Source organism: Coenobita brevimanus, chromosome 97 (genome assembly GCF_032717465.1).
Source record: "Coenobita brevimanus isolate Jiangsu-jjx chromosome 97, ASM3271746v2, whole genome shotgun sequence".
In the NCBI taxonomy this organism is placed as follows: Eukaryota; Metazoa; Arthropoda; class Malacostraca; order Decapoda; family Coenobitidae; genus Coenobita; species Coenobita brevimanus.
In genome coordinates, this window is record NC_137050.1 from 46,891,055 (window position 1) to 46,904,460 (window position 13,406).

The 13,406-nt window shown below is 41.4% G+C and overlaps 1 pseudogene; it reads left to right on the plus strand.

The window, feature by feature from the left end:
- The first annotated feature begins 9,132 nt into the window (after positions 1-9,132).
- Positions 9,133-11,299, plus strand: LOC145413730 (uncharacterized; annotated as a pseudogene).
- Positions 11,300-13,406: the final 2,107 nt, after the last annotated feature.

Genomic DNA, 13,406 nt, shown 5'->3' on the forward strand with positions numbered 1-13,406 from the left:
GGCTAAGTCTAAAGTTACTGGTGATTTAGAGGATAATGATGATGATGATGTTATCCTAGCTGACACTTTTCTTGCTAATTTGGACCACTCACCAGATGAGGCAGTACCCCGTAGTGTTGATGATTTGTCTCGTCAAGAGTTGGTTGAGTTGCAGGTTGCTGACCCTGAGTTGAAAGGTCTAGCTAACTCTGCTTGCAGTGAGGAAGAGTCAGCCGGTGCTTCTACTTGTTATTATGTAAAGTCAGGAGTACTTATGAGGAAGTGGAGACCCCCAACAACATCAGCCGACTGTGAATGGGAGGTTGTACATCAAGTTGTCATCCCTCGTGTTTGTAGGCAGGATATCATTAGAGTGGCTCATGATTCCAGTTTGGCAGGACACCTTGGAGTGAGGAAGACTGTGGCACGCATTTTGAAACACTTCTACTGGCCAGGTATCTTCAGGGATGTTTCCTGCTGTTGTAAGTCTTGTCACACCTGTCAAGTTGTGGGGAAGTGTAATCAGACCGAAAAGGTTGCACCTCTAGTTCCCATTTCTCCTTTTGAGGCGCCATTCACCCGTGTGTTGGTGGATATTGTGGGCCCTCTTCCTAAGACTTCTTCGGGATTTTTTTATGTGTTGACCCTGATTGATATGGCTACTCGTTATCCTGAAGCCATTCCACTTAGAAATATCTCAGCAAAGAACGTGGTTAAGGAAATGCTAGGGTTCTTCACAAAGTTTGGTCTGCCCAAGGAGGTACAGTCAGACCGGGGAAGTAATTTCATGTCAAACGTTTTCAAGCAGTCTCTGAAAGAGTTGGGCATCACCCAGATCACGTCTTCAGCTTACCATCCCCAGACCCAAGGAGCGTTGGAGAGATATCATCAAACACTCAAATCGATGCTCAAGAAATACTGTTTGGAACATCAGAATGACTGGGATAAAGGTCTTCCATTCGTTGTGTTTGCTGCAAGAGAATCTCCAAATGAATCACTGGGCTTCTCACCTTTTGAACTACTGTTTGGCCATGAAGTAAGAGGACCCCTTAAGTTACTCAAGGAATGCTGGCTGTCGGAGGAAGATGATGTCAACCTGCTGGAGTATGTGATGAAGTTCAAAGAACGGCTGTCCACTGCTTTACAGCTGGTGAGAGAGAATTTAGGAGCTGCTCAGGAGAAGATGAAGACTTGGTATGATAAGAAGTCCAGGTTACACCACTTTCAGCCAGATCAGGTTTTGATTCTGCTACCAGTGCATGGGCAACCTCTTCAAGCCAAGTTTAGTGGTCCTTATTTCGTGGAGAAGAAACTCAGTGATGTCAACTATGTCATCGCCACACCAGATCGTAGAAAGAACAAGCAACATTGTCACATCAACATGCTAAAGTTATATCACAGGCGGGACGAAAATAATCCAGTCTGCACTGTAGCTGTTTCACCCGAGAGTACAAGTGAAGCTCTCCCATGCAGTATGAGCCTGAGTGATAGTTTGAGGAAGAATCCTGATATCATGAATGATCTCCAGACTAAGCTTTCTCATCTACCTCCCGAGGAAAGGCAGGAGTTTTCGGCATTACTGCAGGAGTACCCGCAAGTGTTCCGTGCCACTCCAGGAAGAACCACTGTGTTGATGCATGATGTCGATGTTGGAGCCGCAAAGCCAATTAAATTGCCTCCTTACCGTGTGAACCCAGTGAAAGTTCCTCTCATCCAGAAGGAGCTTGGCTACCTGTTGGACCACAAGATGATTGAGCCCTGTCAGAGCGAGTGGAGTTCTCCTGTCACTCTAGTCCCTAAGCCAGGTGGGTCACAGCGGCTTTGCATCGACTACAGACGTGTTAATCAGATAACCAAAACAGACACTTACCCTCTCCCTCGTGTGGAAGATTGCATAGACAAGATCGGAAAGGCTAGGTACATAAGTAAGTTTGATTTGTTAAAGGGATACTGGCAAGTACCTATGACTGAACGTGCTACGGAGATCTCATGTTTTGTAACACTAGGAAAGACATTTGCATGTTCTGTAATGCCATATGGTATGAAGAATGCACCAGCCTCATTTCAGAAGCTCATGAATGTTGTAACAGAGGGTTTGGCAGGGTGTGTTGTTTATATTGATGATGTTTTAATTTTCAGTGACAACTGGAAAGATCACCTATGCCATGTCAGTAAATTTCTTGAGCGTTTGGTTCATGCTAATCTTGTAGTTAACTTATCAAAGTGTGCGTTTGGTCAAGCTAAAGTTCAGTACCTTGGGTATGTAATTGGTGATGGACACGTTGTACCACCAGGAGCTAAGGTTCAGGTTATAAGTGATCTTCCCAGACCTAAAAGTAGGAAAGAGCTACAAAGATTTTTGGGAATGGTAGGTTATTACAGGAGATTTGTTCTTAACTTTGCTATTCTTGTATCACCACTTACAGACCTACTGAAAAAGGGAGTTAAATTTGTCTGGACCGATAACTGTGAATCCTCTTTCAACAAACTTAAAGCTATCCTATTAAGTCAGCCAGTGCTCTCTACTCCAAATTTTGCTAAGCCTTTTAAGATGGCTGTTGATGCAAGTGATACAGGAGCTGGGGCTGTTTTGCTGCAAGAGGATGATCAGGGTATTGAACACCCTGTATCTTATTACAGTAAGAAGTTCACTCCACCTCAAAAGAACTACTCAACTATTGAGAAAGAGCTTTTGGCCTTGATTTTGGGTTTACAGCATTTTTCATTTTATTTGTGTTCTGGTTTTGACCCCATAGTCATTTATACCGATCATAACCCACTGAAATTCCTTAGTAAGTTTAAAGATAAAAATCAGAGATTGACAAGATGGAGTCTACTTCTTCAGGAGTATTCATTAGACATACAACATGTCAAGGGGAAAGAAAATGTTATTGCAGATTGCTTATCTAGACTTTAGACAGATTGTTTTAGAGTAATAAGAAATTTCCTTTGTAAATTTCTTTTTCTTTGTGGGGAGGTGTTACATAGCCTATGATTTCATAATCCTTTGTGTAATTTTAACGCACAGTATGCTGCATGTTTGATCACGAGCGTGTTCTGCCTCAGTCCCCCCTTCTACTGTTATAGTAGAGTAAGTCGTCCTTTCTGTTGTTCAGAGCAGGATTGTCAGCTCTTTGTCCCCTATGGCTTCATTTGCGCGTCCTTCTTACAAGTTGTATCAAGTTCTGCTGGCCTCTATATAATGAGCTCAGTCTCTGCATGATTGCCACTTAGATCTACTCCTCATTTTGCTCACATCTCTGTCCTCCCCTGTACAGTTATTATTATTGTGAGTGCTCAGGAAGTCTCCAACCTTCTAGCAGCTGTGTGTAATTTGAGTATAACTGTTGTTGCATTTTTTCTTGTACTGTGTAGCATAAGGTTAATTCTTAGGCCTAGTAAGGTTTTTGTAATTTATGTAAGGTTCTTATTGTCAGCCATCATTAATAATATTTTGTATCTGTAATAATATATCTTGCATTCACTGAGTATTATCTGGTATCTCATTTTAACAGGGCTGACTTAAATAAATTTACTCATGCTAATTTCGTGTTAATAGAGGCTATTGCAGTTAACCATATATTTAACCTGTTTTTTGCCATTACATTATCCTTATGAGTCCTGAATGTTTTGTTGTTAGTTTGAGCATTAAACTTTAACTTGTAATTTTACCTAACTCCGAATAAGATTTTTTAAAAAGTCATCATGCAGGAGTGGAATCTTAAGATTGCTTAACTCCTTCCCTAAGAGAGTTATGTGCTAACCTACATAGAATTATCTGATGGTAACAGTAGCCAAGTATAAAGACATCCTTTAAGTGAAGGGACAGTAGTAATTATTGGTATTCTCACTTATAGTGTACATTATCTTTCTCTGTTCCGTAACAACATATATATATATATATATATATATATATATATATATATATATATATATATATATATATATATATATATATATATATATATATATATATATTGACAGATAAATAGATAGATAGATATATTCCTTAGACCTAATCTTCCCCCAAATTACAAGGCGAATCGCAAGAGTCGATGTTACGGCCAGGTCCCCTATTATGCTGCTGAATAATCAGGTCGGGGAGGGAGAGGGAACAAACTTTCTCCAACTGATTTGCCCAAAAATCGAACTCACATTCTTCCATTTGCGAGCTGTCCCTGCCAACCAGTGTACCACCGGCTTCCACTCTCTCCACCCTTATTTTTGGCACTCTGCCCACCCGATGTATTGATCATTTCACGTTCCCATTTGTATAATCCCTTTTGCCCCAGGTTGCTCGTCGCTTATATGCCGTATTAACTGACTCTATTGATTTCGCAGCTTGTCCGAGATTTCATCTAATATTCATAGTTGTTTCTTAGCTCGAGATCAGAGCGATCCACTGACAAAGTTGCGAGAAATTCTCCTTCGCGTCGTGACAGAGTAGAAAGGAAGAAACGGAGGAAAGAGTAGAGTACGAGAAAGAGAGTGAAGAGAGCGAGGATTAGGGAAATGGAAAGTATGAGTGAAAGTTTGGAAAGGGTAATACTAGTAAAGATGGACAGAAACTGCAATGAACGAAATGTAGATGTAGTGAAAAGAGAACAGAGAGAGGAAGAAACTAGGAGAATGAGCGAAGAGCTTGGGAAAAAGATCATATAAATAAAGGCAAGTTTAGAAGGGACGTTATTATTTAAATGGCGTGGTAAAGCGGGAGCAAACGTCATAAGGCGCTTTGATGCAGTGTTTATCTTCTAAATAAATGATATGGCCATGTGAATAGAATAAGTTACAAGAGAATGATGATGTACGGATCAGGCGGTGGAAGAACACTGAGAAAGATTTTGAACATAACAGGTTTGAGCATCCAGGAGCGTGGAAGGCAAGTACTGAACGAAGCAGATTCAGTGACTCGCTATAAATTATATATAACAGGAATGAAATAAAGCAAGCGACGTAGAGTGTATACAGACGGGAACTGATTGCAGGTGGTATAAGCTGCTTTAGCATAGAATACTGTACGACAACTGAGAGACTTACTGCGTGCCAATGAGTTCGCTTTTGCCTTTTTTTCGGGTGCCACTCCACTGGAGCAGGAAGCAGCGAGAAAAGGGGCCATCATACTGAAGAAGATAATGTCTATTCCATTACCAAATGTCTTCCCCATGACTATCATCTGGTGGCAGGAATGATGAAGGAAGGAAAGTTATTATACTATAAGTAAATCAGACTTTATAGGAGGGGTAAGGTGAAAAGAAGGCGGGTAAGAGGAAGTGATAACAAGAGAGACAAGACTACCCACGAGAAGAGGAGAGGCAAAAATGTAGTGAGGCCGACACGTGTGGGATCATTTACATAACATTTGATGAAGCAAGAACTAGTTAAGACATCCCGAGGGCTATACCAAGACGTTGAGGAAGAGCGCGGACAGGAAGGGGAGAAGGCGGATAATGGAGCAGAAGAGGAAGAAGAGAAGCAAGGACGATGAAGAGAAGGTGAAGGAGGCAGGGTAGAGGAACGAAGAGGGAGACAGAGGGGGGGAGAGTAACAAATGAGATCTAGAGGTGAGAGAAACGAGGAGGACAGAAAGGGGAGAAACAAGGATGAGGACGAGGAGAAAGGAGGAGAGAAGTAAAGAGTGAGAAGTGAGAGAAAAAGATAAACAATGAGACAGAGGAGGAGGGAGGAGAGAAACGAGGAGGAGGGAGAAGAAAAGGGACAGGTAAGGAGGAGCAAAATGATGAGAAAGGAAAGAAATAAGCTGGTGGGAGACAGAGAATAAAATCTGGAAAGAACCGAGAGACAAAGATGATGGTGATGATGATGATGATGATGATGATGATAAAGGAGGAGGAGGAGACAGACAGGTATAGAAGGAGGAAAAGGAGCAGGTAGGCAAGAAACAAGGAAGGAAAGAAACATGAGATGGAGAAAAATAAAGTGAGAGAGAACAGGACAATAATAATGAATCTATTTTTAGTGATGATGTTTAATGTTGGTGGTAGAGAGGAAGAGAAGAAGAGATCGACAATAATTAGGCACATAAGGAAGATAAATGGAGGAAAATATGGAATGACGACGATGATGATGAAGAGTGAGAGAGGGAATGAAGATGGAGGAGAGACAAAGGAGGGAAAAGGAGTGGGAGAAATAGGGACATGAGAAGAGGGAAAATAAGCAGGAGGAGAAAGATATGAATCGAGAGGAGTGGGACAAAGGCAGAGTCTAAGAACGTAATCCATACTCTTTCATTTTATTGCATTCCCATCACCTCTTTAAAACTCTTTTATAAATTTTAATCACGCAAGTTCTAGACGATCAAGGAAAGTGCGCTACATATCATTGGAAGTCTCGTTGCACCTTCTTCTTTGCTCTTTATCCTGTCTATTGTGCCATAACATCTTCTCATATGTCACTAATACAACATATATTGATATTACGACGATACGGAAGAGGTGCTACAAAGAATCCCATGTCACCTTGATCCACACCTTAAACTTAACTCTGGGGAAACCTATTGTAGACAATGGACAAGAAGCTTTATCTAGTGAGCCCACTTATTATAAAAGGACTCCCTTAAGGAGAAAATGGTTTGGATGATGGAAAGTACACACCGATGTCCAATGGTTGATGGCGCTAAACAAGGTATCAGTTAGGTAGGACAAACATCTTTCACACTTCCATCACTAACTTACCTTCCCCCAGAACGCTCATTACCTTTATTATCCTCATTAACTTACCTTCCCCCAGAACGCTCATTACCTTTATTATCCTCATTAACATCGTCATAACCATCATTATCATTATCATCATAACCATAATTACCCTCATTATCCTTAGCATCCTCAATATCATCATCATCTCATAATCCTCTCATTACCCTTACAGTTTTCTCATTACTCTCACATTATCATTACCTCTCACATTTCCCTTATCATCCCTCATGGACCTTACATTCTCCTCAATGCTTCAGACACCCCCATCAGTATCCTTATATTCCCTTCATTACTCTTCCATTACCTCATTATGACTCACAGTGCCATCCCCTCCCTCATTATCCTCATACTTGCCTCTTTACCTTACCCGCTGTTCTCACCTCATAATACCCTCCCACTGCCCTCATTACCCCCATTTCCTTCATTTCCTCTCACTGCCCTCGTGTCCCCTCATTACTCTGCCGTTACCTTTACCACTCACACACCCCTCGTCTTCCCTCATTACCTCTGCCACATGCTCTCATCTCCCCTCATTAGGTCTAGCTCAAGTGTTCAGTAGCACCGACAAGCACAGAGCCCTTGCCACAAGTGAGTCATTATAGCAGATGAGACCCTTTAGAAAATAAAAATAAGGTAGCTTATAACGACAGTGCTCGACACGACACAACGACAAGGTGACGACTAAAAGAACCTCATTAATCTCTTCACTAGGATGGCGTCCTTTTTATTTTATTCGTATTATTACCAGACATTTTAATCTAGCATAGGACACTTTTTGAACTGGAAGGTTTGTGAATACCTCTCAGTAACCCATTAACTATAAGTAGAGTCTCCTAAGTGTGATAAATCTTCAGGAAGTAACAAGAATGAGCTACAGAAAGTCTCCTTAGAAAAGGGTTTCATTCTATAAAAACTCTAAAAAATAAAAGTACAGTGACATGGACGGGCAAAATTATAAACTTTATTTAATACAAAAACTCTTAACCTTTGGAAAATTATATACGAAAGTCTGATTATATGTTAAATACCCGAAGTAAAGACGTGGCGCTGCAGCTTGTCTGATGAAGCAAGTCGATGAAAAGATAAACATAATTATGTGTGGAAGCATTTCTTAGGAGGAGAAAACATGCTGACAATTTACCCCCTCATTGTGATGAGGTCTTTCCTATTTTATTTTTATTTCCACACGATTATATTAAGACTAGAGAATTTTCTAATACTATCGTCTGGAGGAAGCGAGAAGATGCGCATAACGTAGTCTGACAAAAGTAAGAAGAACAACACGATGAAATGGATGTGCTACAATAAAGCAAAGTTGAACTTTGCTTAACTTTTAAAGTGTGGTGACGTATTGTCTGTCAGACAGTATATTTTTGCTGCCTGCAAAATATTTTTGCTACACCAACAGAAGCGACCAGATACAGTGCTTGTCCCTAACTGTGTCACTTACTAAGTTACCTTGTCTTTAGAAGGGTGAAATTAAGGCCTTACAAGGGGGTAGGAAATGGGGAGGTGTTAGGATAACAGTGTTTTGCACAATGGTAGACCTCCATCTGGGCCAGGTGTTAAGGAAGGTGGGTTCCTCGAGGGTCACCTCCCAAAAGAGGAAAGGGGATAGGAGGTTCCGACCAACGATAATTTGCATGATCATAGTTTTTCTACTTACTGTAGGAAAATAAAATTTTGCGCAGTGGTAGAATTCCATCTAAACTGGGTTTTGGATAGAAAGGAACCTCTAAAAGTCGTCCCTAACAGGAAGGGGAGGAGATAATCTCACGAGTTTATTGTTTCGTTTATATTTATTTGTAATATGAATAATGAAGTTACTAATAGAAAGAACTTTCTATTACCTGATGCACACTGTAGGGAGGGACCTATACGGGGCGTAGTCACTTCCCTTACAGATCTACAATAATTGGAGTACTGCCACATATCCTACACATAGGTGGTCATATTTCCTACACAAAAACAAGTATCCAGCACATTTCCTACACAAAAACTGAGTACCCTACAGGGCACATCTACAAATTTAGCAGTTAAGTAGTGACATATTTCCTACAGAGATCAGCATATATCCCACACTCAAAAATCTGTTCTGTCACATATCCTACAAGGATACAGCATATCTCCTATACACAATAATCTGTTTTGTCACATTTCCTACACTGTGTAGCCGCCCCCCCCCCCCCATCGGGGCGCCTCTGTACTCGGCGCTTCTGGCTCACTACACTCCTGACGACCTTGACCAGTCAACAAGTACTTAGCTTGTTATATGTCCGTTCTGCGCAGTATTATGGAGCAACCATAATAGGGAGAAAAGAATCGTCCACATTCAGACATGAGTAGAGTTTAGTCTCGATCCAGCAGTATTTGTTTCTCCATTCGACGGGACAGACGGCATTTCTGAACCTTGTACTCCACTTCTCCTGGACCAAGCATGGCTAGTATTGAGGGGAACATCCGCTTCAATGCAGTGGTTTACATAGACAACTCTGGATTCCGGTACCTCCGAAATGTGGCCAGAAACAACAAACTGTACCTGCGTTGCATTCAGCACCCCAACTGTGGAGGAAGAGCCGTATTGTCGGAGGTAAAAATTGTTGTAAAATGTTATAGATCGGGAGCTTGGTGAGATTTAATCAACATGTTGAGTACAAAATTACTGAGGTGCTTATATACCTGTATTTATTGACAATTACTTACTATTTGTACGCGGCATATTGATAAAAAATAATAATTTAGGCCATCTAATAATTAGTGCCATCTAAGTTATTCACAAGTGTTGTTCTTTGATGGTGGTGTGAGGTGTTGTTCTGTGGTGGTGGTGTGAGGTGTTGTTCTGTGGTGGTGGTGTGAGGTGTTGTTCTGTGGTGGTGGTGTGAGGTTTTGTTCTGTGGTGGTGGTGTGAGGTGTTGTTCTATGGTGGTGGTGGTGGTGGTGTGAGGTGTTGTTCTATGGTGGTGGTGGTGGTGTGAGGTGTTGTTCTGTGGTGGTGGTGGTGGTGTGAGGTGTTGTTCTGTGGTGGTGGTGGTGGTGGTGTGAGGTGTTGTTCTGTGGTGGTGGTGGTGGTTGTGGTGTGAGGTGTTGTTCGAATTATTAGGCAGTCATATTTTACAGACAACTGGTGTCATCAGAGCAACGCAAGGTCACAACCATGAAGCATCCGACTTTGCTGCAACAGATCTGAGGAACACTCTCAAGAGGAAGGCTGCTGAGGGAGTGGGCTCTACCAGCAACTCCGAGATCTTCAGGCGGGTAACAAGACATCACCCACATGGAGCAGATGTGTCTTTCTCATCTGTAGAGCGCAGCATGCTTCGAGCCAAGCGCCGAATTCAACGGAGGCAACCACACACTGCAGAGGAGTGTGCCAACATTCTAAAAAGCCCAGAGGCCCAGGCCTTTAACGGAAACCTCAGATCTGTTATCATAGATCAGGGAAGTGGTCATTTGGCAATGATTTTTTACTCTCTAACTCTGGTACCACTGATGACCACAATTAAAGAATGGAATTTTGACGGTACTTTTTACACTGTGCCTGCACTATTCTACCAGCTCTTCACATTGCTTGGCTTTTACAAAGGTCATTCATTCCCACTCATCTGACCTCAAAGTCTCAAAAGTTGTATGATCTCACAATGCAAAAAGTGAAGGAACTCATCCCCAACCTGAATCCCGAACAAGCAATGGGTGATTTTGAAAGCAGTTCTGGTAAAGTAATTCGCTCCTGTTGGCCACAGGTTCAGATAGGGGGCTGTCAGTTCCACTTTTCACAAAACCTGTACCGGAAAATTCAGAAACTGGGGCTAACTGAACTTTACAACGACAACAAGCAGTTTAATAAGTGGGTCACAAAGATCATGACACTAAGTTATGTGCCAGCCAATCGGATGCATGAAGCAGTTGACTCTCTGTTCCAAGAAAATTTTGACGTGAATGATCATTCCCAGGCAAAAATTACTGCATTCAAAACCAACATCAAAGAGTACTGGATTCGAAAAGTCACTCCACAACGGATATCTGTCTTCGAATTTTCTCGTGGAACTAACAATGATGCAGGGTCATATCACAGCAGACTGAAAGCCATTGTCCGCCAGCACAAGCGAAACATCTACACTTTCCTAACACATCTGAATAATCTGATAACAGACACAACTAAGGATATTGAACGTGTGGATGCTGGCTTGGACACTACTCGTCAGAAAAAGGAGAAGTTTGTTAGAAACATTGAGCGCAGGCAGAACTTGAAAGAAAAATTACAGATTGGAACAACATACACATTGACCCAATACATCAATGCTGTCGCTTACACATTTGATAGCTCTGTTTCATCATTTCAACTTCCTGGAGAGTGCTGATGAGAGTGGGGATGAGCATCAGGGCCCTGACAACAACGGAGCTGGTGACAAGATGTTCCTCCCGAACTTCGGTGCAGCATCTGCCTAAGGCGAAGGGAAAGGACAGTTGTTGTTCTGCCCTGCCGACACGCTTCCTCCTGTGCAGATTGCATAACTATCCTTGTGTCAGCAGCAGATAATAACAACCCTGCAACATGTCCCACTTGTCGTACTGCCATTCATGACTGGCTTGAGATTTTCATTTAAAAAGTGCCATTGTAATGTTTCATTTTATATAAGTATGTTTTAGTGAGAAATAAAAAAGTGCCATTGCTTCATGTTATGCCGGATGCACCATACTGCCGCAGCTCCTACACACAGGTGGTCATATTTCCTACACAAAAACAAGTGTCAAGCACATTTCCTACATAACAACTTAGTACCCAGCATATTTCCTACACCTACTGTGTGTAGGAGATATGCTGTATCTCTGTAGGAAATATGTCACTACTCTAAAAACGGCTAAATTTGTAGGAGATGTGTCCTGTAGGAAATGTGGCATAGGAAATGTGGTGCGCCCCCACCTATACAAAAGGACCTCCAAGCGTTAGTGATTTTACACAGTAGCAATCCCTCTTCTCACGATACTTCACCCTCTCTAAGGCCCACATATTCTCGCCTCTTGTATACCCACTTCGTTTTCGGTCGCCCCCTTTCCACCGACCGTCACTCTCATACACCCTCCTAGTCAGCCTCTAACTCCTCATTTGCTCTACATAGTGTGGGAGCATATGTCACCGAGTATTTTTTCTTTGTAAAAAAGGGACACCCTTCATTTTCCTAATCTTTAGACTATAAACTTTACGAAAATATATGGTGTCAATTTTTTCCATGGGGTTTTACCTGTATTTTAGGTTAAATTTCATGTTAAATCAAGAATTTTGGGTGGTTATGAGTATATGTATTTTATCAGAAACTCTTGCAACACACCAATTGAATATGCGCATTATACCATAAAGATCACAATATCCTGAATAGACATAATAAAACTTAAAGAGAATAGACTTTCTTACAAAAAAAAATTATATATGTAATTCATGATAATTCAGATCCTCTATGTGGCTGCGTTTACAATTACCGTAATAAACATACATACATACCACATTTTCATCATTATACAAGCTTCGAGAAAAAAAGACTTATTACAAGTTTATCACAGGTAAACTTTGACAGATTTATCAAAATAGTGGCCATATCAGGCACCTGTACGACTGTGACTGAAAAAAACTGTACATGCATACAAAATTCCAAGCATGTATTCATGATGTACTGCCCAAGACTACAAAAAGAAACTTTGGTTACTCATAATATTGAACGTTTTTACTGCGAATTTACAATGACACTGTGACAAAAAAAAAAATTATATCAAAAACTACCAACAGATAGGTTAGTATCACCCGATAACTGAAGAGGATATAGACTTTCTACTTTGGAACTGCTGAAAATAATTTATATCTAGTTGACAATAAAAGTTATATTCAACAAAACCTTTATCTCAGTATCACCATAGGCAGTAACAAGCTAATCATCATATTCCTCATCAGTAACATCATCTTCCGATTCTTCTGAGAGGTGTAATTCATTATTTACATTTGTACATATATCTTCTGCAGCTTCACATGTACACATTTCAGTGCATACTATGGCTGCTTTCCGACATGAACAGCTGATACCCCTACACTTGCCAGTTACACAACCACAGGAGATCAGCTCTATCACAGCATCAGGGGCAGGCTTCAGATGTGTCACAATAGGTTTCCAAGTGCTTCCTTCTTTCTCCCATCCATATGAATCTGGAGCAGGAAGTACTGGTTTGGCTTCTGTCTCATGACACCATATCATAGCTTGATAATGGACACGCAATATTGCTTGTTCCAAAATTGCCTGAGATGGAGGAAGCTTTTCTGCTTCTGCCTGGGATTTTCTGAACATTTCCCATCGAAGGCTCTTGACATCATTGATTTTAGACTTTGCTGATACAGTCTACACACATACTCTTCAAGTCCTGCCTTGACATCCTCCGTTGGACGTTCTGTTTTCCCAAGCTGGATAAATGCAGTTTTCACATGTGATGAAGCTTGTTGGAATGCTTGCCAACACGTTACTTTTCCTTTACCTGCGAATCTCCCAGTAGTGTCACAGCCAGTAAAACAGTGGAACCCAGGAAGAGCTGCAGCAAGCTCAGGACCAAGAGCTTCATGAATGGGCTTCAAAGGTACTACACGTTGCTTACTACCAGTTCCCAGAACAACAGAGGTGTTCGATCCAAGGTCAGGGAAACGGCGAAGTGCAAGCATAAACACATCTGTATCAG